Source organism: Mesocricetus auratus, unplaced genomic scaffold, assembly GCF_017639785.1.
Source record: "Mesocricetus auratus isolate SY011 unplaced genomic scaffold, BCM_Maur_2.0 Super-Scaffold_100007, whole genome shotgun sequence".
Taxonomy (NCBI): Eukaryota; Metazoa; Chordata; class Mammalia; order Rodentia; family Cricetidae; genus Mesocricetus; species Mesocricetus auratus.
This window is the reverse complement of record NW_024429191.1, coordinates 37,202,854-37,227,182: the sequence shown is the minus strand read 5'-3', so window position 1 is coordinate 37,227,182 and position 24,329 is coordinate 37,202,854. Positions and strand designations below refer to the sequence as shown.

General features: G+C 45.7%; 1 protein-coding gene across 1 annotated transcript in view; it reads right to left on the bottom strand.

Moving 5' to 3' along the window:
- The window catches only part of Larp1 (La ribonucleoprotein 1, translational regulator), a 49,520-nt gene that overhangs the window by 21,888 nt on the left and 3,303 nt on the right, over positions 1-24,329 (bottom strand). The gene's annotated exons all lie outside the window — the stretch shown is intronic.

Here is a 24,329-nt window from a genome sequence, read left to right as displayed (position 1 = left end):
TCTGGAAGGATCTATTTTAGGAATGAAGAGTATATCTACAAAGACAAAGACAACTTTTAAAAAATGGTGTGTGCACATGTCTTTTCTTTTCTAAAGTCAGTGGCTCTAGTTAGTTTGCTCCCATCTACATGCACATAATTTCCTCAACGCAGCTCTGAAAACCAAGACTGTTGTCTGTCCCTCCCTCTCTTTCCCTCCTCTGGAGATCCACAGGACTCAGTTCATCCACTTAGTTATTGCTTCCCTCCCCTACCTTGCCAGGTCAGGAACTGCCCCAGCCTCCAAGCACAGAAATCTGTCCAGCTGGCCTCACAAGAAGGTTCGTCAGACCATGTCTTTTAAATGAGCAGAAAGTGTCCTTGCCCAATTCCGAACTGTGAGGGAGGCCAATGCATTCCTAGTTTCCGGCCATTACTGGAGTCACTGCCCCTAATGGTAGATACATGCCTTCTGATAGCTGGGGTTGTAGAGCCCAGCCCACAGCACCCTCACCCTCCAGCACTGAGAAGCAGAATACCAGAAAGTCTCAGTTGTAAGAAAACCACTGTCGGGCGACCCCAGGATGACACCATCTAGTAGTTGCTTGACTAGTCTAAAGATCTTCACCTGTGCCAAGTGTGGTAGCATATGCCTTTGATGCTAGCACTTGAGAGACAGGAGGATCTCTGGAAATGTAAGGCCAGCCTAGTCTAGATGGTAAGTTCCAGGAAGATCAAGGATACATAAGAGTGACCCTGTTACAAAATAAAACTAAACTAAAAGATTTTCACCTGCTTTAGCCCAGGGTCCATCTAGTGCCCACTTTGAGCTGTAAAAATTTCGTTATGTGCTCAGCATTGGTGCATGAAGGAAAGCAGGCCCCAGGGCTAGCAACAAAGTTTACCTAACAGGAAGCACATGAGAACTGGGAGTGAGGTATACTAAAGATGTATCTGAAAAGAGGGCAAAAGTTTTCTAGACATTGGTTTTTAAGTTTCTTGGTCTGGGTAAAAGAACACTGCCAGAAAATGTAAAACCAACTGCAACTGTTTTCTGATTTCCACGGGCATGCCATCAAGCTCCTGTTCCCTCAAATAAATGTAATAAAACCCCTTTAAGCTCTTTTTTTTTTAAAGGGTCTTGCAATGTAGCCCAAAGCAGTCTCAAAGTTCCAGCAATCCCCCGGTCCAGCCTGCCAAGTGCTGAAATTCCAGATGTGTGCCTCACTACCCAGCTTATTCCCCCCACCACCTCTTTGTTTTGTTTTTTTTTTGAGACAGGATTTCTCTGTGCAACTAGCTATGTAGACAAGGCTGGCCTTGAACTCTCAGAGATCTGCCTGCCCCTCCCTGCCTCTGCCTCCCAAGTGCTGGCACTGAAGGTGTGCAACATTACAGCTTCCCAGCTTATTATTTTTCTTTTTTTATAAAAACTCTCAAAACTGAACCAGACGCTGAGATCACCCTTAGATTTCAGCAGAACATGATCATGGACTGCAAGTTCTGTCCCCAGTACAGAGAAAAGGCCTGAAAGAGCCTACTCATTCCTATATGAGCATTCACCTGGGGGAGAGGGGAGGGCAGCCTCACACTTTCTTGGGTCACGCAGAACAATCTTAAACCAATCTATGGAGTTTGTTAGAAAGTTCCACCCCCGAGAAGGCTCACTGAGGATCATTGGTGTCCCTTTTTTTCCCCACTGCTCCTTGTTAGAGTCTCTCAGACCACCTCCAACAAGTCCCAGAGTTGGGAGGGGAAACCAAATGGGACTTCTAGAAATCCAGCAAAGTTCTGATGAGCTGCCACCAGGAATCTTCCATAGCTTGAAGAGAGAACTAGGCTTTTGCATTTGACCCCAATCATACATGCACCATCCTCTGCACATACATGTGTACAGGGGTGGAGTGGCAGAGACAAAACACTGGCCCAGTAGGACTTGACACCTAAAATCATTTCCAATGAAAAACAAATCTTCTGTGCTGAGGCTGACACTAACTCCTGTGTCATCCTGCACCAAGTCAAGTCAGCCCTCCTATTTATTGCCTTCTGCCCACTGATCCAAGCCAAGCTCAGAACACATCACTGTCGCTTATACAAGAAAACACCTATTTAAGGCAGATCTACCTCCACTGTTTGCAGATAGTGAACATGGGAAGGATTTTCCTACAATCCGGTAAGGGCTAAAAGGCTTCATTCATTCTCTTGCAAAGGCTGCTATCAGCCTATGAGGAACTCCATGGGTTCCCAGACATACACTGCCAGTACAAAGCCCCCTTGCTGTAATTTGGGGCTCTTCCCTATTCTTCCCAACTAGTTACCACAGTCTGGGCTCAAAAAAAGGAGGGGTCAGTATGATATGGTAGGCCCAGATCCTAGAACAGGTTCCTCCTCAATGATCAGAAGCTGCAGGGTACATGGGAGAGGAGAAATCACCTTCTGTCTCAGATGACCAGGTCTAGCCAAGCACTGGGTCATCTCTGGGGGGGGGGAAGGATCTCAATTACAAAAGAAAAAATAATAAACTGTCTCTAACTCCAGTCATAGGAGATCCAATATGCGTGCTAATTAAATAAATAAAGACTAAAACATTTCCTAGAAAGTGCATAAACAAAAGAAAAAATTTAAACCCTAAACAATAGCAAAAGAAGTTATGTCTGTGATCTTCCACTTTCCAATGTTTGGCCCTTTACTCAAACAACTAGGAAAGTCAGATGGCACACTTATGCACATGGAATGAGCCCCACTGAGTCTAGATTTCCTCTGTGAGAAGTGAGATAATACTTATGTCAGAGGACCCACTGGAACATTTAAGTGAACAAAACACAGGATGCCTAGCACATAATAAAGCACTCAGCAAATGTTGTGTTACAATTTGAACCCTCATCCTCAGCAGTGAAGACAGCTACTAAGCCATCTCTCAAAAGGGAGATCACCATTCCAGGAGATTTCTAGAAAAGTCTGTTTCAATTCCCACCCCAAATTATAAATCAGACCCCCTAGCCTGTCTCCTAAGCAGAGATCTGTGGGGAGTAGGCACCCATAGCCTCACACTACCCCACAGACAAGAGATAGCTGGGATCCAAGGTGTTTCCATAGGAAAGAAAACCTTAAGAGTTCTACAGCTGAAATAGGAAAACACGAGGAAGTTTACTACTGAACCTAGTCCCTTACACCACACAGCTTTTCATAAAGCCTAGGGTCCTTTCAGTTGAATTTCTGGAATTCAGTTTTTCACTCAGGAAGAGGAACAAAGTACAGGCCTCAGGGAATCCCTCCAGCCCAGCAAAAGGGCTAAACCCACAAACACCTGGTACGAAGAGACCAAGTATTTTCTGTATTGTCCAGGTCTAGAAAGACCTAAGGCTGCTAACATTTTGTAACAAAGGCTAACAATCCACAGAGGCCGTACACCTCCTGAGTTGAATTGAGGACTTGGTTCAACCACACTGAAAGTAATTAAGGTTTCTGGTAGAGAAGGTATGTAGTAATTCAACCTTGTCAGGTCACAGCATAAAGAAATGGATAGGGGAAGAAATACTGGATTGAAACCAAGGGCCAGTACGGATGGAGGGATGACATGGGTTAGTTGGTAAGTCTAAAGGAAGGAGTGGGTGGCCAGAGTGGGGCCAGAATGGAAGGTCCTAGATTTGCTGGTGCTGGTTATTATATCCTACAGATCAGCGTCTATCTAACTGGCTGAGTTTAGCCTGACTGCGAGGCTTGGCTGTCTGAGAATCACAAATCAGCCAGCTATCCCATCCCTACTCCGGGTTCCTCCAGCTCCCTCATCAGGCCAAAGTCAACGTCCTTTTGGGAGATCTCCAGAACCTGGGTAAAGTCAAGACTCTCTACTGGTGCTCTCAGGACATGGTGCATGCATGTTAATACTCAGTTACCTACTGGCCTCTCCAGACAACAGGTGTCCTGATGAATACAGGGACCAGGCTACTCTCACAGCAGCAAGCACAGAGCCTAGCCCCAGTAGACTCATGAGGTCCTGGTACCAACCTTTGGCCTTTAGTCTGACTGAGCCTTCCAGGAGAAAAAGAGAAACAAGCAGCCTAGATATTACTGGCTCCCATAGGCCCTGGGCCCAAGGCCAGGCACTAATTCTATCAGATTCAGGGTTATGAAAGCACTGCCAATTATTTCGGCAACAGCAGTTTCTTCAGCTGCACTAAAAGCTGATAGGACTCTGCAGTATGAAAACAGAAAAGTCAAAAGACAAAAACCTCATCCTAAGCAAGGTGTGAGGTGCTAATGATTGTAGCTACAGTTAAACGTGACATGGGTCTCACAATCTTTAAAATAAAGATGAACTTATTCCTTTCACTGGTCCCACAAACAAGAATATCAAGATATATGCTTAGAAGTGTTCATCAAATTCGGAGTCAGCAAGCCACAGAATAAGACCTGGAGTGTGTATTCTGATATTAAAGACAAAGACTTAACCACCAGGAAAAGGGTGGGAAAGAAGTCAGGGGCCACAGAGTAGGTCAAACAGCAAGGCCATGGGTGCCAGTGATATGATCATGTGCTAGCCTCCCCCCAGTCCTCCAGACTTTGCCCCTAGAAGGCTCCTTAGCCAAGCCTTCCATCAGAGGGACACAGCCTCACCCCAGCCCAGAGCCCTGACTATGGAAGGCAACGACGTCACAGGGAAGGAAGTTACCTGCATGTGCCTCTCCCTCCCAGGCCAGCCTACATAGAGTCGAAGTTAGAACCTAGAGATGGACAAGTCTGTCTTTGTTTCATTCCTACAAACCCCAGCAACTTCCCAACAGGAAGGTTCTGTACAGGGTAAAAAGAATGTCCAGGTAGCCTCCATAACCTTGTATGGACTCTCTGTGGCCTGAACTACCACTTCTATCCAGTTTCCAAGTCTGCAGATAAAGCACAGGAGGGGCTATGGGGAGTAGGAGGAGGTGGGCTTCAGAAACAATGCTGCAGGCCAACATCCACCTTGTATCTTGTGGTATATAACATGGGGGGGGTCGTCATGGAAGCAGTCACATGATGCTTGCTACCCTAGCCAAACCTATCTTTAGCTTGCGGTGACCCATGCATTCCGTGCTCCCACTCCTCCTGCCCAGACAGGGACTTTACAGCCCAATAGTGCCTGTGGTCACCCCACAGCTGGTACCAGTGCCGGAAGCCCTACCTGAAAATGGAGTAAAAATAAAGAGCTGAAATCCCAGCTCCCTAATTGGCATTTTCTGAAGAGCTTACTGGACCCTCGTCAGATCAGCAACTACCACCTCCAGCTGCATGCTGACTTATGCAAAGACTAAGGAGGTATCTTCTAACGAGACACCACTGATTCTCTTCCAAAGGATGCCACCTTTCTAGTGTCCAGCATGGGGGAAAGACTTCCTTTCCAAATGTGCTATGTTGAAGCAAAATGGCTGATCCTTCCTTCACCATAGTAAAGCCTCAAGTGTAAAAGCCTCCTTTTATGCCTTTAATCCCAGCACTCGGGAGGCAGAGGCAGGCAGATCTCTGTGAGTTCGAGGCCAGCCTGGTCTACAGAGTGAGTTCCAGGACTGCCTCCAAAACAATACAGAGAAACCCTGTCTCGAAAAAAAACAAAAAACAAAACAAAAACAAAAAAAACCCAAAAAACCACTATGCATAATAAATAATTTTAAAAAAAGGAAAGAAAACCAAGGCTCATAGAAACTCACTCCATTAGCAGACAGCAGAGTTAGTCTCTCTCCAGCATGTTTTGCCCCACAAACTAGCCATGTGTCTTAGAGAACTAATGGGAGCTCTACAAGTACAGGTCCCCAGCATCCAGGACTTTGTGTCAAAACACTCACTGTAAATATTTACCAAACATATGGTTACCTCTCAAACTCTCAGGAATACTGGTAAGTGCCCCTCCACATTGCAACTAAGCAGCAAGGCCACACAGCTGGATTCTCACACCAATCTAAGCACCCAAGGCCAGCTGTGGGAAAGTGTGAAGTAAGCAAAACAGCAAACAACCTTCCAATCATAGGCTTTGGGTGTGAAGCTCCCCAGGCAGTACTATAACCCACCACCAGTCCTGTGGCCGAGGTGCTCCCTTTGCCCTGAACACAGGGGTTTAGTCCCTAAGCAAAATTCATTCCTGGAAATACTCATGGTTATAGTACTGCCTGAGGCAGGAGGATCTCTGAGTTCAAGGCCAGCCTGGTCTACAGAACAAGTTCCAGGAGAGCCAGGCCTACATAGAGAAAACCTGTCTCAAAATAACCCCAAAATAAAATGATATGCATGCACATGGCATAGACACACTTGTGGGTAAAACCTTCATACATATAAAATAAAAAATAATAATAATGCCAACCCCCTCCCACTGCTGTCAAATCTCCCTGCCTCAGCCTCCACATACCCCTCTACCACTATAAATCAAGTCTCTCAAGCAGTTGACTGTTGGGAGAGGCTTCTGACTCTCCAAGAAATAAAGTACTTTCTACTGCCCGGATTATTGCAATGGATACTGACACCCAACCCAACCAGAGCGGAACAGGAACTGAAAATACTCATTGCATACCGGGAGTCTGCAGCTTGGGAGTAACCAATTCACACTCATAGGTTAGGGAAGCAGCTTCCCACAGCACCACTGACAGAGCATCTACTATTCATCTGCTTCCTCACACGCACAAGAATTCTGACTAAAACGGAGGGGTGCTTGGACACCATGACATCTTTCTTCTTCAGTATGGATCAACAGACTAGGATAGGCCCCTCAGTGATAAACTTGAAGTCACTACAAAACAGGAACAAAGCAAGCTGGGCACACATATCTATGGGAGCAGCCTTGGCTAAGTCAATCAGTGCTACATGCTATGCCCCAATAGGGAAGAAGGAAAGCATAGGACAGCATGGATGGATGGATGGACGGACGGACGGACGGACAGACAGACGGACGGACGGACTGACACAAACAAGCTAGAGGGGGGAGAGACAGAGCAACTAATATTCTGCTCTACCAAGTCTCTGGATCCTGCTCCAAAGATGTCACATTTGAGTCCTGTATACTATACTTTCCCTCAGATGTGGAGGGAGTTTCCTGGAGTGGCCAGGTCATCCAAGCAGGAAAGGCAAGAAGATCCCAAGTCTGAGGAGAACCAGAGCTACCACAGCAAGTTTGGTGCTAGCTTCAGCTACACAGTGAAACTCTATGTCTCAAAAAGTATAATAGTGGAGGGGATCTGACCCCCACATCAAACCAACCCTACCCAATGATGTACCTACCCAACCACTGGGTTAAAGGCATGGACTGTGGAACCCATTTTTCAATGTGCTAACCAACTCTAACATAACACACAAGGCCTGGGAAGACGGGTCAAAACTAACCAATAGATCTCATGTAGCCTGTAACATGGTAAGCTTCAACTGGGCAACGTATCATTAACCACTACAAAGTGGCACAAAACATGCCAGGCAGGCTGCTTGTTGAGTCTGCTACATTCACCCACAACACTGTTAATGTGAAATGAGCTCAGGGGAGTACAGCAACCATTTTTCATTTCTTTGGATTTCTGAATCTTTTGGGACCCAAAAGATGGAAAACAGGGAAAGTGTAGCTGGTAGACAGTTCACTGAAGCTTAAGACATCCAGTTATATCTGAATTTAAGATAAGCAAGGTGAACTGTTACATTATGTACTACTATGCAATACTCAGGACACACTTAAAATGCTCCTAAAATTCAGTTATCTAAAGCCCAAACTTAACCAATGTTCTATATCCTTAGTTGTTAAACCTGGCTACCATGAGAGGGAAGGAAGGATGGAGCACTACCTCCTGTCCAAACTCCAAAGTGGTAGGAGTACTACAGTCCCTGCTCTGGATACTTGGCAAGAACACACCCCACCGCAGCAGTGGGTAGTGGCCGGCAGACTGTGACTTTTACTTTACATGCAGATTCTCTCAAAAGCAGACAGCTACCCATGGGGACAAGCCTCCTCTGAAACTTGGAGCTATAAAGCCCCAGTTTCAAGTGTATAAGAATTATCCTCTAGAACTTTCTGCTCAGAATGGTGGGAACAAGAATCTGCTAAGGCTGGGCATGGTGGTACACCTTTAATCTTAGCACTTGAGAGAGAGGCAGGCAGGTCTCTGAGAGTTCCAGGGCAGTCAGAGCTACATAGTGAGACCCTGTCTCAAAACAAAAGCAAACAAACAGGGGAGGGGGAGGAAAATAAACAAACAAAAGATTATGCTGGGTATTATAATGCTGTCCCCACACTGACCAAGCAGCAGCAGAGTGGGCAATTCTAAGTTGGTTATGGGCTGGGCGGTGGTGGCGCCTTTTATCACGAACTCAGGAGGCTCAATTAGCAGGCAGATCTGTGAGTTCAAGGTCAAACTGGTCTAAGAGTAAGTTCTAAAACAGGCTCCAAAGCTAGAGAAACCCTGTTGGGGGGGGTGGTTTTGGACATAACTTGACAGTTTCTTTACTTTAATCCAAGGGATTTTAAACTGTTAATTTGATAGGGGTTACCCAGAAGCACATCTGACATTTTAAAATCAGGGCTTCTTAAGCCAGGGGCTGGTAAAGCTAGACTCCTAATATTTTTTATTTTACATTATATTCTGTTGTGTGAATTAAGAACTTCTTTCAAAAAATGGTAATAATACTAATAAAGGTGGTGGTGGCACACACCTATAATCCCAGAATTTAGGAAGCAGAGAGGCAGATGGATCTCTGTGAGTTCCAGGCCAGCCTGATCTATAAAGTGAGTTCCAGGACAGCTAGGGAAGAAAACAAAAACAAAACGAGAGGGGGGGGGGGAGAGAGAGAGAGAGAAACCCTGTCCTGAAACAAAAAAAAATCAAACAAACAAACAAAAAAGGTGGAGCTGTTACATAAACAGTCCCCAAGTCCTCCCCATTTTGCTTTAACACTCACCTAATTCCAGAGCAGAAAACAGTTGGAAAAACCCTCACCTCGCAGCTGTAGAAACATCACCAGAGACATACAGTAACATGGCACGATCTCTCCAGACCCCAAAAATCTACCTAGGGAGGTGTGCTGTCCTGGAACCCCCAGTTTTAACAAATTCCCTGCCATGGAGAAAAGAGTCTGGCCTCCCAAGCCCTGCTAGGGGTTCACACCTGATCAGGAGTCAGGAAGTTTTAATGTGAGCATAGAAGCAGGGAAGAGGAGCTTATCAACCTGTCTGCACTTCAAGCCCCACGAATAAAGAAAGACGAGGTCACCTGGCTGAGGTGGCGCATGCCTTAAATCAGAGCACTCGGGAGGCAGAGTCAGGTGGATCTCTTTGAGTTTGAGGATAGCCTGGTCTATAAAGCTACACAAAGAAACCCTGTCCCAGAAAACAAATAAATAAACAAGTAAATGAAGAGAGACAGACAGACAGACAGAGGAGGTTGAGAAACTGGAACTGTGGCAGACCCGAGGTCACAGGGAGTCAGTTTGGGCTAGGCTTAATGTTTAGCTTCACACCAACCTCCCAAATGTGGCTATGCCAGGAGAAAAAAACTCTAAAGTCACTGTCCATCTGTGTCATCCTTAGAGCCACTGTCTCCATCTTTTCTTTCCCCCAAACCTGCTTTTTGCCTTACTCAAAGCCCCATGTCTAAGTCCCTTAAAATAATGGCTACTACTATTTACTAAGCACTTATTCCAGAAAAATCAAGCCTCCTGCTGTCAGTCTTTATGCTAATGCATAATTACCTTTATAATCCCCACAGCAAGATTTAGCTTAGAAGATTCAAAGCTAAAGCCAAAAGAATTTACGTTTACACTAAACAGCACAGAGTAGAAAAGTATGTGACTCCAAAGATCTGAAAACAGGCAACACAGGAAAGAAATGCTAGAGTTCTTTGTTTTTAATGCCCCCCCCCACAAAAAAACTCCAAGCTCAAGTCTGCAGATTTTTTTTTTTGAGACAGGGTCTCTCAATGCAGCTCTGGCTATCCTGGAGTTCACTATATAGACACGGCTAACCTTGAACTCTCTGATCCTCATCTACAATGCCTGCAAGTCTTACAGGAAATGAGGTTACTCACCAGAAAATCAGCTCTCTGAAATTAGTTCATCTATGTGTGTTGGGGGGAGCATAGCTGGGGGGGGTGTTGAGGGGTTGTCAGAGCAATTGTTATCACAAAAGCAATGTCCCATGGCTTACTAATCAGCAAGGTCTTGGGTTCAAGCAAAAACCAAAGCCCCGGAGAATTTTGCTTCCAGGAGCAGAATTCAGACAGATGGGCACAGGAAGCTAAAAAAAGCCCACAGATCACAATGTCAAAGAGGAGGCAGGAAAGGGGAAACAAGGTGAAAAGCCAAGATATGCATTTAGGCCCTGCTCTCAGACCCAGGGGAAAACTTGAATGGGGCATAAGTTACCTTTCCTTACCCTTGATAACCAGGGCTAAGTACTTCCTCACCCACCAGCACTACATCTGTCTCACTAGAATAAGCTACGTCTTCCCACTCCACAGACAAGTCATGACTTTCCTGACTTGTCTCGATAGACAATTGGATCATGGACGTGGTTCAGTGATAAATAAAGCCCTCCCAGAGTACTCCAAAGGCTCTGGGATCAGTTGCCAGCAATCTGATTTTGAGATCCTGGGCCTGGGATCCTGCCACTGGGAAGCAATGTTGAACAGCCAATCGCCATTCCTAGTGCTCAGCATATGAGGCTTTAATCTTTAGCCTACCTGGGTCTGGCTCATGCTACTACCTGGTGATGCTCTCTACATAATCTCAGACTGCAAGAGGCTCAGGAAAAATCTGGAATCTATGCCTGTTATAGGTAGAAGAGCAAGAGCCACCAACGTGAGTGCTTACAACTTAGTCAGCAATGGATGAGCAGTGCTCTTCTCTCGATGGTGTGTGCATATGATGTACTGGGTGCTGTGGAAAGATGAAGGACAGTGCACAAACAGGATCTGCTGTGAGCCGACAAGGCTGACAATGGGGTCAGCGCTGTCTCCATTCAGGGACCATTCTGTCCTAAAACAAGACTTTGAACTCTAAGACTGAGCTCTCCCCAAGAAATAAAAGAAAGCCAGGAAGAACAAATGCAGAAATGCAAGCCAAGTACAATGAGGGAGACCTGGATGGTGGTCTGATAGCTGCTTGTACTGTTGTCCTAGCTCACCCGTTCAGCTACCAGCAGGACAGTGTAGCTGGTAGTAGCTGGTAGGCCACCGCCATCTTGAGCAACATCTTGCCTCAGGACAACAAAGCTCCAAGGAATGCAAGGCAAGCCACCTCTCAGACTTGGCTCATGTGGCATGCATGCTGTCCCTGCACACACGTAAGTCACAAGGGCAAACTAACTGCCTCCTTCAAAGTAGCTATCTGGCAGCAAACAAACAGTACCCTGGGAGGCAGCCCAAAACAAAACAAAAAGGCTTCATTTTGGGAATGAGAGGGCAAAGCAACAAGAAAACTGGTTTCTGTGCACCCTGGCCACAAAGGATGCCCTTCCGCAGAGAGGCTGGGGAGAGAGAGGATGCCCTTCCACAGAGAGGCTGGGGAGAGGTGCATAGGAAGCCCTGTGAGGGAGTCTCATACACCCACTCTAGCCTTGTTGGTCAGCATCTACCAATGGTGTCCTGGTTTTGGAGGCACTTCCTGGACAAGGCCAGATGAGGACCTTTGCCTGCCCTCCACTGATTTCTTCTACAGCTACTTCCAAAACCAAATGGTAAGCTATCGGGACTCTGTGAAGGCAGCAGGTGTAGAGGGAGGAACACTGGTCCTGCATGGTAGCAAAGATAAGAAGTGTGCCTATGCTGCCAGGCTTCTCTCAGCCAGGCCAGGGACATGTGCCCATGTGAATTCTGAGCACGTCTCTGACCTCTCAAAGAGCTCAGGGAGCCAAAAGGGTCAGGGAGTGAGCGAGGGCCTCCTCTACAGCTATCTAGCATTGACTAGAGTTCCTGTCTTCCTTCTCCCAAGCCTGCTGGGAGTAGAGAACTTCCCTCATCCGTGCTAAGCAAGCACTCTACCAACTGAGTGACATTCCCGGCCCACTGCATTGTATTTCTAGCAGGCAATACTGCTTTAGAGAAAGATGTAATCCTATTAGTGCTTACTAGTACTCATGGTGGTTGGTGGGACATAATGCCAAGGCTTTCCTTTTGCTAAAATCTATTTGGACATTTCTGATAATGAATTGTTATTGTCTGAGAAATTTAAAAAGATTTTCCACTTCAAAAAGCTACAAGTCCCAGCACATAATAGTTGGTGGCCCAGAGGACCTCACAAAGCCTGGAGTGCCAGCCCACCCTTCCTACTCTTCAGACCAGACCTGAAATCCCCAAGGTCAGCAGCTCTCTTTCCAACAAATCTGTATGGCCCTACCATAACTAAAAAGAACATCTCTTGGGGGGAAGAAGGGCCAAGGCTCCCTGGCAGGATTCAAAGTTCCCAAGACTTGGCTCATACCCACTAGTCTTATGCCCAGAGAGCCCAGCCTGCCAGAGGGGCAACGGGGCCTCCAGGCTAATGCTTGAAGGTGAGTACAGGCCCTCTTCTTTCAGAAAGCTTAAATTTTGTAGATATATGCATGTGTATGTACGTGCATATGTAAACACTCTCTCTCAGGAAGAATGCTGGCTGGGCAATGAGCTAAGCTATTCACTAACTACTACACAGCCTTAAGTAAATTTCTGAACCAACAGGCCCTCCATTTTCTTTTGAAGATTTATTTACTATTTTCTATGTGCATTGGTATTTTGCTTGCATGTGTGTCTGTACAAAGGTGTCAGGTCCCCTGGAACTGGAGCTACAGACAGTTGTGAACTGCCATGTAAGTGCTGGGAATTGAACCTGGGTCTTCTGGAAGAGCAGCCAGTGCTCTTAAGCACTAAGTCATCTCTCCAGTTTTCTTATACACGACTGTGGTAAAAATGAATGGAGATAATGAATGGGATGGAGGTTCAGGACTCCCATAAGCATGTTAAGAAGTTTTTTGTTGTTGTTGCTGTTTGTTGGTTGTTTTGTTTGGTTTGGTTTTTTGAGACAGGGTTTCTCTGTGTAGCTTTGGAGCCTATCCTGGAACTCGCTCTGTAGACCAGGCTGGCCTCGAACTCACAGAGATCCACCTGCCTCTGCCTCCTGAGTGCTAGGAACAACGCCTGGCTGGCATGTAAGAAGTTAAGGGTACCCCAGCACTTTAACCAGAATCTCTAAGGCAACCTTGCCACACATGCAGCAGATCTAATGAGCTAAGACTCGACATAGGAAGAGCAGCTTGGCTAACACACAACACCACTGTGAGAAAAGAAGCCAAAGTCAGAACTGGTTTCTTTCTTCATGCTCAACCTACTGATGAAAAGTCTTACCTAGCTGTCTAAACCCACAGCAAGATCTAGCATATGCCTGGCACCTGGGAGACAGAGCTCCAAGCTAGTCTGGCCTACATAATGAGTTCCATGACAGCCAGGACTGCACTGTGGTACTAACAACAACCTACAGCGGTTTCTGTCCTGAGAAACAGAAAACTAGTAAGACCCAGGGTCACTGGGGGTGGCGAGATGGCTCAGCAGCTAAGAATCTGTACTGCTCTTCAAGAGGACCTGAGTTTGAGACATATGATAGATTCCCAACATTCACAAATGCCTGTAACACCGTTTCCAGATAGTGACACTTCTAGCCTCTGCAGGAATACACACGATTAAAAAAAAAAAAAAAAAAAAAGACCCAGGTCATGATCACTCTGTAACTCATCTAGGACTTGTGATTCTTTGCCCTGTTATTGCTGGTGCCCCATGCTAACCATTCACATCTTATTTCAACTCTACCCAGCAGGGGCACGGAGCTTAGGAAGGTATGAAGACTCCAGCTCAAGAGATCTGGGCCACAGAACCCAATGTCCCTTTTTCCTGATTGACATGGTGTGATCAGTTCAGCTCCTAGGCACTTGAGATATTCAGAGGAAGTAAGAAACACAGGGAAGGTGAGTTGGATCAGAAAAAAAAAAGGGGGGGGGGCTGGAGAGATGGCTCTGTGGTTAAGAGCACTGACTACTCTTCCAGGGGTCCTGAGTTCTATTCCCCAGCAACCACATGGTGGCTCACAATCATCTACAATTCAATCTGGTGTCCTCTTCTAGCAGAACACTGTATATGTAATAAATAAATAAATAAATAAATAAATAAATAAATAAATAAGAAAGGAAGGCAGGAAGGTGGGTTGGAGAGATGGCTCAGCAGTTAAGAGCACCACAGGACCCAGGTTCAATTCCCAGCACCCACATGACAGCTCACACCTGTCTATAACTCCCCTTCCAGAGCTTCTGACACTCTCACAGATACATATTCATGCAAAACGTCAGTGAACATGAAATAAAAATTAATTATATAGCCCGGCAGCGGTGGCACACACCTTTAATCCCAGCACTCAGAAGGCAGAGGCAGGTGGATCTCTAAAGTCACACAGAAAAACACTGTCTCAAAAAACCAGTGTGTGTGTGTGTGTGTGTGTGTGTGTGTGTGTGTGTGTGTGTGTGTGTGTGTGTGTGTGTTCAGTACCCACAGAGACCAGGAGGGCATTAGATCCCCTGGGGTAGAATTACAGGTGGTCAGGAGCTATCCCACATGGGTTCTGGGAACAGAACTAGAGTACTCTGAAAGAACAGCAAGTGCTATTAACTAGTTGAGCCCTCTCTCCAGCCTACACATTTCCTAGGAAAGCAGACTTGTAGGTATAAACAAAGACCTTGTCTACATTCTGCTCTGACAGAAGGCAAAAGAAAAATTTTTATTGAAATCTCACTTGAATACCACAATTCAAGTTGTTTTAAACCAAACAAAAGAACCTTCTAGACTGCTTAAAATCCCTAAGAAATAACACAACTAAAACAACTTTTTTCTTTCTTTTTTTGGTTTTTCAGGGTTTCTCTGTGGCTTTGGAGGCTGTCCTGGAACTAGCTCTTGAAGACCAGGCTGGCCTCGAAGTCACAGAGATCCACCTTCTTCTGCCTCCCGAGTGCTGGGATTAAAAGAGTGCACCACTAACACCCGGCCTAAAACAACTTTTAATCCTTACCATCTTGTAATTTTGGCTCCATCATTCTCCTGATCATATATGATACTAAGTATCAAAATGTATCTGGGGGAGCAGGGATTCTCCAGCAATTAACTCTGATGCTATTTCCTTCAGGTCCACTGCTGACTCACATTGAGTTTCCTGCAGTCTTTTCTGCTTCCATCTTGCTCCCCACCCTATTCTCTACAAATCTGAGGAATCTTTAAAACATTTTGCTGTTTTCCAAGACAGGGTTTCAGTGTATAGCCCTGGCTGTCCTGGAACTTGCTCTGTAGACCAGGCTGGCCTCAAACTCACAGAGATCCAACTGCCTCTGCCTGGCAAGCGCTGGGATTAAACATGTGTGCCACCACCGAGTGCAATCTTAAAGCATATACTTGAGTGTCATCTCTCTCCAACTTCCACCACAGAATGGAGAATCCCCTAAATCTCCATCTACAAAAGTGCCTGCAGGTTGTCTGACTAGAATGATCACCCCGATCACACCAACACCTAAGCAATGCCTGCCCCTAATCACTGCCCAATACTTCTCTATGAAATTGCCTCCAGAGTAGCTGGGATAACAGGAATGCACATACGTCCTCAAGATGGCTGTTTCTTTAAGCTGCTATTTTGGGAGGTGATTTGTTAGGCAGGAACAGATAATTGGTAGTTAGTTCACTGCTTCCCTGTGGGAATGTAAACAATAAGGCCAGGCGACTCTCTCTACTGCCCAGCTGAATTCCCAGATTCTAACTCTTAGTAGGCTGTTCAAACCAATGGCTAACTATGTGACTTTCAAGCTGGTGAGAGTCAAGCAGTTTCTGCCACACAAAGGAGGTCACGTTCAAGCCATGGGATCTGTTTTCTGCTGAGCTGGTTGACACTTGGACCCCAGATTCTACCAGCCCTCGGTTCTACACGTTCAGACCAGAAGAGGATATCTCAGTAATGACCCAACCTACCACAGAAAGTATGTAGAACTCACATTACTTCCAAAAAGTGCCTACCACTGTCTGCATGCTGCTGAGTGAGTATCATCACCTATGGCACCATCCTACCCCAACATGAGCCAGACAGAAGCCTAGACAGAGCACAATGCCACATACCTAAAGACCCACACTACCTTAGCCTAGCTCTAGGGAGGAAGGCAGATCCAATCTGAGTAGAGAGTCTCTGAATAAGATCTTAAGAATCTCTGAATGAGATCTCAACAATTGGGGTCTTAACTTCTGACTCAAATGATATAGTGAAATTAATCCTAATGAGAAAGAGCCTTGACAGACTTTGTGGCTCAACAACTCCCAGTCACAGGAAGCAGGGAAATTCAGTTAGTTGCCCAAGTATCGAAGTGAGATGCATAGCTGAAGCTAGCAACTGATCTTCCAATGTGCCTAATTTCCTCCCCTCCCCACTTCAGTGAACACAGGACAGCACTGTCTGGAAGAAGTTTCTGTCCAGAGAGAAATGCTCCAAGGAGCCTTGGCTCCCTTCCCCAAACAGAAGATGACACTGCACAAGGCTTCTACCTGGGATCTTTCTTTCCCTTTTCCACTGTGGTAGCTAACACCCGCTTAATCATTTTCATGACTACAAGATGAGCAGGGTAGAAGGTGCCTTAAGAGACTGGAACCAATGATGCTATTTATACCCACTCCACAGGAGGAGGCAAAGAAGGAAAGGCTAGCTCATCCTTAGCTTTGCTCCATCCAGGGCCTCAGGTCACAGTGCTCTTGGTATCACGTCCATACCACACCCCCTCTCCCTCAAGAGAAGATTAAGTAGCTCTCTCTGAAGAGCCTTCCAGTCCCATCCAACAACCCCTCAACTGTTCTACAAAGGCATTCCTTGAACAAAACACTGTCCCTTCTCTTTTGATGATGAAAACACAGGATCTGGGCCCACCAGCTTTATGCTGGAAGAAAGCCTGATTAAGGATGAAAACTCAAGGGCTTGCATGTAAATAGCTACTAGCCAATAGTCCAGAGGTGGCAGTGCTTTGGCCACCAGTTGACAGTGATGGCGCACTTTGATTCCAGACCATGTCCCTCACCCCATTATTCTCATACATTTCAGCAAAGCTTTAAGCATTGCTTTGAATTCTTTAAAGTTGGAAATCTCTACGATTCTAGATAATTTCCTTTTCTTTCTTTTTTGGAGGTGTGTCTTTTGAAACAGGGTCAGTCTCTTCATATAGCCCTGGCTATCCTGGAACTTCACTATGTACACCAAGCAGGCCTCAAACTTACAGAAATCTGCCTGCCTTTACCTCTTGGGTGCTGGGATTAAAGGCATGTTTGCCACCACACTGGCCCAATTTTCCCAATTTTAAAATACAGATAATTCCTTAAAGCAAATCGAGTGAAACTTGTAAGGAGGCAAAACCTGCCATAAGGATGTGGATACAGATAAACACTTTGTGACTTGGTTTTGTATTTTGAAACAGAGTCTTTAACTATGTGTTCCTGGCTGGCCTGAAAACTCCCTATGTAGACCATGATGACCTTGAATTCAGAGACCCATCCAACTGCCTTTGCCTTCCATGAGTTGGGAGGCAAATGCCACCATGCCCTGCCTTTTGTTTGGTTTTGGTGCGGCCTGGTTCTTGCTGCAGTATCTCAGGCTGGCCTTAAGCTCAGGGCAATCCTTCTGCCTCCAACTCTAGAGCCAGAAATAAAGATGTGCACCACCACAGCTAGTCTACTTGTGACTTCTTTCGGAATAAAAGCCCCACTGTGGCAAATGTATCTTGCTTATTGTTTAATTGTGAGTAAAGGAGGGACTGCCAGCTAACAGAGTCTAAAAATTGTGTGAATCAACAAACTTGAACTTTGCCAGTTTGTTGCTACAGGTCCTTCAAAAAAATGCCATCTAGTCGGGCGTTGGTGGCTCATGCCTTTAATCCCAGCACTCGGGAGGCAGAGGCAGGCAGATCTCTGTGAGTTCTAGGCCAGCCTGGTCTACAGAGCGAGTTCCAGGACAGCCTCCAAAGCAATACAGAGAAACCCTGTCTCGGAAAAAAAAAGAAAAGAAAAAGCAATTGTCATCTAAATTATTCAAATGTTACTGGGCAAGGAACTCAGCACCTGCTATGTTCACTTGGGAATACTGTTCAAAGTTACCAAGTAATCAACCCAAAATTCACCAATGCTCCTCCCCACACCAAAACTTAACCATAAGATCACTGAGATGATAGGACTTAACTCCAAAGCTATGCTGTTAATGCCAATTTACCGTTTTGTCATACACAGGAAAGAACTCTCTACAACAAATCCAAAGTTGTAGAAAGACACCAAAGCACTAAAAAATGGACAATTTTACCACAAAGCATCCAGACTCATCTTTCACTAAAAATTCCAAGAGCCACAATTTGACTCAGCACATAAAGACCTGAATCTGATCCCTGGCACACTCATGCACCTACACCAACTCCAGCATGTTGTCCTCTGATCTCCAATCGCAGGCACGCAAGGAAACAGACACTCATCAACACACACACACACACACAGAGAGAGAGAGAGAGAGAGAGAGAGACAGAGAGACAGAGAGACAGAGAGAGACAGAGAGACAGAGAGAGACAGAGACAGAGAGAGAGACAGAGAGAGAGACAGAGAGAGAGACAGAGAGAGAGACTTACAAGGTCCTTAAATTCGCCTCTACAATAAGCCAGCAAAGGGCAGGGTCAGGAAAACTAGCTGGAGGATGTGATGTGAACTACCTTCCTTTTTATGCTCAGCTCCAAATTCTGGGGATCATGGGACAGAGGACGCTGGGCCATGAGGAAAAATGGCTTCAGCATATCTCTGTTAAGAAAATGCCAGGTTCCTGGAGAGCACTTGCACACTCTCACCTAAGCTCACCTTCCAGTGGTCCTAGTAGGTGGGTGCTATGGTTTGAATATGCAATGTCTCCCAGAGGTTCACACATTAAAGGCTTGGTCCTCAGCTGGTGGCATTATTTTCAAGAGATTTTAGAAATGGCTTAGGAAGTGGAGACCTGGCTGGAAGTAGGCGACTGGATATGTGCCCAGTCTCCTCCTCTGTATATTCTTCCTGTCTGATATTCAGCCTGTCTCAAGCCAAAGTAACCCAGATAGTCCAAGACTAAACCCTCTGAAACCCAGAGCCCAAACACCTGCATCTAAGTTGTTCTGCCACTAGCAATGCTGTGCCTAACCTGTGAAGGCCAATTCCATCTCTGCAGGCCCTTCCAATTTTAATTATCTCGTTCTCTTCAAAGAGGAGGAAAGCCAAATGCCAAGGCATAGCTACCAGAACAGAGCTGACAACTAGGGCCTGGTCTGGGAACAAAGCCTACCTCCTTAGGTCAGCCTTCTCAGGAAGGCACGCCTGTCTAGAACATTGCAAACTCCTTGCTCCTGAGCACAACTCTTAATTCAACTGAATTCAGACATGTAGGAAACTTCACCCAGAACAGTCCAGGGCTGTGCTGCAGAGTGGCTGAGGTGCACTGTAACATGTGGGCTCCTTTTTTAATCTGAGAATTCTAGTCCAAAGAATCAGACATGAAAACTCAAACCATTTATCTTGTAAAGGGAAAAATTGACCACATCACTTTTCACTCAAAATCCCCTAAGGCTCCCCAGGGGCCTTCTACTTAAATTGGGACTTGGCACACCTATAAAGTAAGACTGCCCACCTTTCTAGTAGTTGGCTATGCTTCAACCATAGGAACTCAGTTCCCTGAGCCCCACCCAAAAATAAAGTGATCACAAGCTCTTCTAAGCAACCCCACTCACCCTTCCTAGCCAGCTCAACCCTGCTCCCCAGAAACTCTGAGAGGAACTGCACTGGATATCCCTCTTGCACCACACCTGCTCTTCCCACACGGCATTTTCTTGCACACTGAACTCTGGGTACATGTCTCCCTATCCACTATATTATCCTCAACAATTCACATGTAGAAAACCCACAAAGAACACTATCTACTTGTTCATCAGTATGTGTTCATTAAGCTGTCCACTACAACCTGTCAACCTTGACCATAGCATTGGAAACACACTGACCAAATAGAGACAAAGCTAAAAAAAGACAAAGCAGAGTCAGAGGAATGGGATACAGTCCAGGGTCAGGGTTTCTAAGACTATACAGAATAGTCTAGGGAGGCCTCACCATTAGTGCAATCTAGAGAAAGAGCATTCCAGAACCAAATGTCTGCATGCAGCAGAGTCACGTAAGACACACTGTAGCACTGGTGGAAAGCAAGAACGTGGTGCATGGTGTATAACGGGTGGAGGACCCAGTTCAGGAAATCTTAAGATGAGCTAAGGACTCCAGTGGTGGCACATGCCTTTAATCCCAGCACTAGGGAGGCAGAGGCAGGCAGATCTCTGTGAGTTCAAGGACAGCCTGGTCTACAAGAGCTAGTTCCAGGACAGCCTCCAAAGCCAGAGAAAAACCCTGTTTCAAAAAATGAGAGAGAGAGAGAGAGAGAGAGAGAGAGAGAGAGAGAGAGAGAGAGAGAGAGAGAGAGAGAGAGAGAGAGACTGAGACTGCTGGAACAACCTAAGTAAGAAATGATATCTAGTTCATAACTCAACAGAGTAGAAACAAACATCTAGATCTGGAAGTAAAATTTAAGATCCAAAGGACTTAGATATGCTTTGACAAAGAGTGCAGGATGGCCTCAAGTTTTTCTGAACATTTAGGATAGCTGCTCAATCTCTTGTGAATATGTTCTTCATATGAGAATTAGGGTAAGAGCATCTGCTGAGACTACACAGTGACTACTTTATACAAAACCAACAAACAAAAAAAAAACTATGCATCCTGTCAGCTTTACACATTTCTTCCACATCTAGAGTTCAGTCAGTCCAAAGATTCAGCCAAAAGACAATGGTGTCACATCAAAAGACTATTTCATGGAAAACACTTACGAGACATCTCAGGTCACCAGCAACAGGAGGCTGGCCATCTCAAAATCCACCAACTCCTGGCTACTGGCCCCCATTTAAAAAAGGCATGAAATACCTCCTTCCCCAAGACCTCAGTCTACACAAACAAATCTGGTTGTGGAATGCATCTTCTAGCTGTAAACCAATTGTGCCTGTGTAGGAAGCTGTGCCATCAACCTGATTCTCAGAACTTCTGATTTAAATTTCTTCAGCTTCTCCCTTCACTTAGCTGTCTTCACTAGCTGTTATCAAAACCTCAGCCCCACAAGATTAAGGTCATCCATCCTCTCTCCTGGCCACTCCCCTGAGATCACCCTGGACCAGCCAACAGAAGTCTGTGAGCCTTGACTGAAAAAACCCTTTCAGAGCCAACACCTAATTACCCCTCTGAGCCCCTCTTGGATTTTGTAAACAGGGGCACTCCTATCTGCCAAGCTCTCCATTTTTAAGAGGGCTTTGTGGTTTGGGGCACTGTTCCTTCTCTCTCAGTTTGTTTCCCAGGGAAGAGAAGACAGATGCTGAGTAACAGCATAAAATGCTGACTCTGGCTTGGGACCCTCTGCAGACCTCAATGGAGATTCAGCAAAGTCTCTCAGGAGGTTCAGACTTCAAGAGCGCTTGTGCTGACTACCCCATCCCCCAAAACCCAATAACCTCTCCTTGCTGGGCAGGTAGCTGGAAGGTTGCACCCCTCCCCTGCAAAGAATCCTAACTGTGCCTTCTTCAGAAGTCAGAGTGACATGAACCAGGGTGCAAAGGGCCTTAAGCCTCACTTAAACTGTTCCTACTGCTCATTTGCAAAAACGTTTAACATAATCAACAAACTCCAAACAAGGAATGACCATATGCCCTGAACAAAACAGGATAACCTAATATGACCAAAAATGATCAAATCTCCCATCAAAAGGATTTGTGTAGGAGTTTGCTTGAGACAAGATTCACTCTATAGCCCAAGCTGACCTAGAACTCTCTTGTCTCAGTATCCCTGTGATGGGAGCACAGACATTAACTACCACACCCTGCTTCAAAACATCTCATGGCCCGGTGTTCAAATGGAGATTCACAACAATGCATGACTGGCCTTAAACCTTTTCATCTTTATCATTTCCCCTTCTTAGAGTCCACTTCATTGTTAGCAAAAATTTGTTTTGCTAGGTGGTGGTGGTGGCGGCGGCGGCGGCGGCAGCAGCAGCAGCGGCGGCGGCGGCGCACGCCTTTAATCCCAGCACTCAGGAGGCAGAGGCGGATCTCTGTGAGTTCGAGACCAACCTGGTCTAAAAGAGCTAGTTCCAGGACAGCCTCCAAAGCCACAAAGAAATCCTGCATCAACCCCCCCCAAAATTGTTTTACAGAATTTCTTGTTAAACACTGAATAAACTAGGTGGCCACACACACCTTTAATCCCAGCACTTGGGAAATGGGGTGTTAGGATGGAAACTAAGGTCATCCTATTTTCTCTATGCATTAGGGTAGGAGGTATCTCACAGGTGTTGTTAATAGCTCTCTATTACCACACAATAAGGTCAATCACTCCACCACATGCCTTCCCAAGCTACCAACTGTAGGTCATGAAACCAAGAGTCACTCTCCATCCAGCCTTGGAGTCAAGACATGAGGTTCCCCCATCACACTGGCAGATTTGAGGAAGCATGCACTTAAAAGCTCTACTTCAATTTTGCTTTGGTGGGAAGTGGGTTTGGGGTTCTAGCAGGAAGAACAGTTTTAACATTAGAATCTTAAAACATTTCAGTCTAATCAATTTACTGCAGATGAAAAAAACAAGGTAGGGAGACCACAGGGTGTTGTGACTGAAGTTCAATCAAAAGCAGGATTAGTAAATGATGATAATTATCACAAATATATCTGCTTACTTTTATTTATATATGTATGATCAGAGTACAACTTGCAGGTATTAACCATGAGTCCTGAGAATCCAACTCAAGTCATCAGGGTTAGTAGAAGGTGCCAGATGCCTTTTATCTGCTGAACCATTTCACTAGTCCCACAAAATAATTTTAAGTAGTATTTACTGTATGCAACACTTATGGGTTCCCACTGTGCCTGGCACCTGTGCTAAGGGCTTTGTAACATTTACCACCTTCGCCGGGCGTTGGTGGCACACGCCTTTAATCCCAGCACTCGGGAGGCAGAGGCAGGTGGATCTCTGTGAGTTCGAGACCAGCCTGGTCTACAGAGCGAGTTCCAGGACAGCCTCCAAAGCCACAGAGAAACCCTGTCTCGAAAAACCAAAAAAAAAAAAAAAAAAAAAAAGCAAACAAAAAAAAACATTTACCACCTTTAATTCTCACAACTCTTCAAAATCACCATTACTCTCCTTTAGAGGAGTAAATTAATAATGACTCAGGTGCACAATTCCATTACCCAGTAAGTTAGAAACTTAGCTAGAGAACCAGCCTTTAATATAAACCCAGTTTCCAGAGCCAGCTAAAGACTTAATAACACTGAGGCCCCAGTGATGACCAACTACTTTAGCAGCAGGGGCAGGGCAGGGTCTCAGGACACCAAGAGTTAGCTGGCTTTGGAAACCTGCCTCTGTAATCATCAGCTCCATTTCAAGGAGGCTCATACAAACACAAATGAAGCACCTGAGTCTCAAGACTCTTACCCCCAGCTCAGGCACAAGCTTTCTCAGTATACCCAGTGAGAGGCAGATACACAACAGTCACACAGGCTGCTTGCTGTATGTAAGTGAGCACAGTGAGCTTTCTCCCAGGTCTAGGAAATGCAAATTAATTAAAGCTTGAGTCGAATTAAAGCTGGACTTGGAAGCTGGGCTTGGCAGTGCTTGCCTTTAATTCCAGCACTCCTGAGGCAGAGGCAGGAGGATCTCTTTTGAGTTCAAGGCCAGCCTGGTCCACAGAGCAAGTTCCACGACAGCCAGGGGAATACAAAGAAACACTATCTGGGGGGGATGGGAGGGTGAGGGGGAGGCCATTTCTTTGAGTGACTGACCAACCTTTAAGACTCTCATTACCAGCCAGGCAGGGCGCACCCTTAATCCCAGCACTGTGGTAGGCAGGTCTCCAAATTGAGGGGCCTGGTTTACAAATCAAGTCCAGGACAGCCAGGGTTGTTACACAAAGGAAAAGGGGAGAAAGGGGCTAATACCATGGGCTGGCAAAATGGCTCAGCAGGTAAAAGCACTTGCAACCTAGCATGACAACCTGAAGGAGAGGGCAGACTCCTGTAAGATGTCCTCTGACCTCCACTCACCAACACCCCATCATACAAAACAAATGTTTAAAAAAAAAAGCTGTCCATATCTATATGCTTTGCATCCAAAAATAATCAAAGATAAATAAGAGTCGATTTTTTAAAAAGATAGTGTCTCCAGAAGCTTGCCCTGAACTCTCAGTCATCCTTCTGCCTCAACCTCCCTTCTTGTAGGATGATAGGTGTGAACCACCATGCCCAGT